Source organism: Triticum dicoccoides, chromosome 2B (genome assembly GCF_002162155.2).
Source record: "Triticum dicoccoides isolate Atlit2015 ecotype Zavitan chromosome 2B, WEW_v2.0, whole genome shotgun sequence".
Classification (NCBI taxonomy): domain Eukaryota; kingdom Viridiplantae; phylum Streptophyta; class Magnoliopsida; order Poales; family Poaceae; genus Triticum; species Triticum dicoccoides.
In genome coordinates, this window is record NC_041383.1 from 660,629,337 (window position 1) to 660,633,862 (window position 4,526).

Consider the following 4,526-nt stretch of genomic DNA (forward strand, 5'->3'; position numbering starts at 1 on the left):
AGAGGTCCACTGGTCAAAGCCCGTCCGTGGGAAGTCAAAGGGCTAGATCTTGTGGTTAACCGCTCCAGGTTTAGGGGGACGGGGGCCCTAGGGGGTAGCAATGCCACCGGAGCATCGTACCGGGCCCTCATACATGCGGGGTGGTGTTGTGGCATGTCCGAAGAGGCGACACACGTCTCCGGGGTGTGGCCCCCGTCATGGCCGCCGCCGCCGCCGACACCTGGAGGGGAGAAACGGACGCGTCGGGTCTACACGGAGTTGATGTAGCTGTGGGTTTGGCCCGAATGTTGCTCCCGGGTGTCCCTCTGCACTACAAGAGATTGGACCTACCGTGACGAGCTAAAAAATGTCACTTAATAGCTAAAAATGTCACAAAATACTCATGTGTGACATTTTTCGAGTGTCACCAGCATCGTCACGGAATCCCCGTCACAGATTATTACTTGTGACGCAGCGCGTAAAAAACGTCACCAGATATGGGACCTTCAATGACGAAGTTGTCGTCACTAGAGTTTTGCTGGGCTAATGCCTACTGGATTTCCAAATGGGCCAAACCCAATAATTCAGATCATTTTTTTATTTTTGGATCTAATTTTTTGGTGGGCCATAGCCAATTTGCATCACAATAGTGGTTGATGGAGCAGTTGCCATTTCTTGCTAGCCTTTTCAAGTATTATTTTCTTTGTAGTTTCTCCTCTATGTTTAGTTTGACATGGTCCGGAAACGCATCGTGAGGGTGTCATATTTTTAAGACCATCTTTCCATTAACCAATTTTCACATCATATTACAAGCCAACTAGTCTCTATACAGCGTGCATAGTACACATTACACTTACATGCTCCATCCAAAATAACCGAAGCTACATAGTCATCCAATAAAACAATTTTTTTTAGAGGTCATCAATAGAGACTGTGTGGGTGTGACTCTTAGCTACCGCCTTCCTCAAAACTCGAAACCTTTGTTGGATGCCTCTTCTCGTGACTTCTTGAAGGCAACTAGAGTTGGTATAATCCTCCTTTGTCCATATCAACTTCTTGAAAGATGACTTACAAATCAACCTATTGGAAACAAAGGCATAAATATAGCATTATGAATGTGTTACAGAAAAAAAATCTATGATTTCAACAAAGAACAAACAAATTTATTACTCGAAGCACTAGGATGGAATCTTAACAAAAAAAAGACTTACTAGTACTTGTCTAGTAAGTGATATTAAGAAAAACATGTTGTATGTGTGAGCATAAAAGGACATCCGAAATATTATATTAGAATAAACACCTATTAATACATCAAAAGGTAAGAAAACTATTAGTATTAAGAGGACACACGTAAATTAGATCTGAACTCAAAGTTTCAAATCTGGATAGGAAAAAATTAGCATTGTAGTAGGTACTCCTTCACAAATTAAAATGGTGCCAAAAACAGAATATTTAACAAAGTCTCGAAGGAAGAAACATTCAAGCGACCTAGAATAGTAAAGAAAGCATAAACAACTTCTGCATAGCTTAGTTGTTGTCATTGGCACACATTTGATTGGAAGTGTGATCAATAAGACACGTCCATCTAGGAATAAATTACTTACAATTACACTATGGTCATAGGCCGAATAAAAAGCGTGTTTAGGATTTGATCTTAACTTGTAGTATCTGCTTGCTTGGATAGTAATGTTCATTAGCCAGTATTGACTTCTGATTGCTACAAACGAGTTCAGTGAATCAGTTCTCCATTAGTAATTTTCCAAAATCATGCCGAGTCTCTCATACAACTCTCACTGCAGTTCTACAACAGCAATTCACTTGCAAATCTATTCACAGTCCCTCAAAAGGAGTTCAAAACTACAAAATAACATAACAAAAATGGGGGAGCATCAGCACAATGAAAATATTTTACTGCAACTACTATTTAATTACTAACCCATTTCACAATGGGGGAGTACTATCTTGGTTCTCAAAATAATTTCTCTTAAATCAGAACGGGTACAATTCAGTTTACAAATTCCAACTTAAGTGACACATATCAACTAACTTCCATACAATCTGACCTAGCAAATACTAGGGGAGTACTATGCAAGCATCTCACAATCGAGCAACAAGAACTTGCTAAGAGGGAGGAACAGAACAAAACTAATATCTGAAGAGGAGAGAGTTCAGCGTCGTACACATGTTAACCCAGGTTGCTGGTCGAGCTTGACGGTCCTCCAGCAGAACTCCGGCCTGCTTCTATGGTCTGTGCTCCATGTCAATCTGACGGAAAAAACCCAAGAAGAAGAAAAACAGAGGGTCAACGAGATGTACTATAAGTGTCGGAAGGTCGAACGACTACAGCCCGACTCATTAGTTAATAAAAAAATCAATCATACTCTGTGGGGGTAGTCCCTGACGAAAGCGATGAGCCTGGTCTAGTAGCCTAACCTGAGGTTCCGCAAAAGGAAGCCATAGCCAGTACCCACATCACCAAGACTCATCCTCACCATCATTTTCTCCGATGGAATTGACAAGTGTATGGACGAGTGGCACCACAAAGTGAGATTTCAGTCCCTGCAATCACACGAGAGGGATCAGAGGATGCACGCACGCAGTCACTCACACAAAGAACGCACGTCACGCACACAAGCTGTGCCACCACCGCGCGACCAGGCTGGTCCGGCCGCGGCGCAGGCTGGGTCCGCCGCTGCGCGCCATGGAGGGCCCCGACGCCACAGGCAGCTTCCACAGCGGGGCGCCCTCAAGAAACCTACGGGAGTTGGAGGAGAGAGCAGCTGCTCCTGTAGCCGTCGTCGCGCTTCGTTGCCTCCGATCTACCGCCGCCGCCACACGGGCGAAAGAAAACTAGATCGGATAGACAGGGTTTCCCTCCGGGAGGAGAAGGTGGAACCTAGAACGAGGGGAAAATCGCTGCTTATTTGCGTGGTTGAGTTGGCTTGGGCCCGCTTATAGAAAAATTTAAAGAAAGGGCGTTTTTCTGGGCTTGACAGGCTATGGGCTGTGCTGCGCCTGTGAAATACGAAGTTACGAACAGCCAGAACCAAGCCGTTTGCCTAAAGATAAAAAAGCCGGAACCAAGCCGTCCCGTGCCTTGCCTCTCCCTACCGGGACCAAGGTTTTGGATCCCAAGCGGACCTTTTTTCTCGAGGGTCACCGGAATTTGCGGTTACCACGGTAACCACGAAATTCCAAAAAACACTCAGTCGAAATTTAAAATAATTTTGAATTCAAATATTTTTGATGTCGATATAGGTTCACAAGTATTGCGAACCATTCCCTGGCGTAGTGATTAGTCGACCCCTGGTCATTTGCGTCAGGCCAGAATAGAACCCTGACTAGCTGCTAAGGGAAGGAAGCCTTTCCCACTAGGCCACCAACAGTTCTGTTCTAATAAAAGAGATGCGGTCTATTTAACTGGTTAGTGAGCGTTTGAATTCAAAGATTTCAAAATATTCGAGATATTTTGCTCGGTATGAGTGTTTCTCGAGGGGCGACGGTAAACACGGTAACCGCGAGAGATCGCAAAATTTCCCTCGGTACCCAAAACGCTGGCTGGGACAGACGAACAGATCGATCACATAGGCCCCTGCAAGAAAAACTAACCTACAGATCGAGCCACACACGCCCGGGGAAGAAATAACTAAACCTGCTGAGTGTTACTAGTATATGTGCCTACATATATAGTCTAGGACCATGATAATATTTTTAGCACAATTTACATTATTATCTTTTTTTTTTGCAAAAAATTACATTTGTATCTGAACTCTAGCCTATTAGCAACGCCGTTAGTTTTCATAAAATAAAAGGAACGCCATTAGTTGAGACCATAATGGTCATGGGTTCAAACTCCCCTGTACTAAACTTTTTCCTGTTAACTTCTATTTCCATTTTTATTTTTGTGATAGAGCGAAATCACATCACCTCATGTATGGGTTCAAGTTTTTTTTGCCCGTGCACTATCTATTTATATTAGATGGAATATATAAAATAAGTTTCGCCCGACCATTACCTATCTATATTAAATGGAACAAAAATAATCACAGGGCTCGTATATGGTGGGTCCTGGTGCCAACACTCGTAATATTCGGTGACTCCAGTAGGTTTGTCATGTAAATTGCAAACTATCATTGAAATTGGTAGCCAGGTGCGCTCACAGGCTAAAGCGATCCAGTGACGTCTATCGTCAACGATTTTATGGTAATCAGTGACGCCACCTACAAGAACATCACACATTAGGCATTTGTATGACATTCTCCATCTTCGTCATGAGGATTTTCGTCACAGTATCTCAATTTTCGTCACAGTACCTATGGGCCGAACTGACACAACCGGGTGGAGAGATCCACTGGTCAAATCCCCACCGTGGAAAGTCAAAGGGCTAGATCTCGTGGTCAACCGCTCCTGGGTTAGTCGGGACGGGGGCCCTGGGTGTAGCAATGCCATCGGAGCGTCGTACTGGGCCCTCATACATGCGGGGTGGTGTTGTGGCATGTCCGAAGAGGCGGCGCGCGTCTCCGGGGTGTGGCCCCCGTCACGGACTG

General features: G+C 44.4%; 1 long non-coding RNA gene across 1 annotated transcript; it reads right to left on the reverse strand.

Moving 5' to 3' along the window:
• Positions 1–791: 791 nt before the first annotated feature.
• Positions 792–2,901, reverse strand: LOC119368237. Its single transcript, XR_005176577.1, has 4 exons — positions 2,610–2,901; positions 2,413–2,538; positions 2,160–2,244; positions 792–1,059 (listed from the first exon to the last, which is right to left on the reverse strand). It is a non-coding gene; the product is annotated as an uncharacterized LOC119368237 (long non-coding RNA).
• Between the last annotated feature and the right edge of the window lie 1,625 nt (positions 2,902–4,526).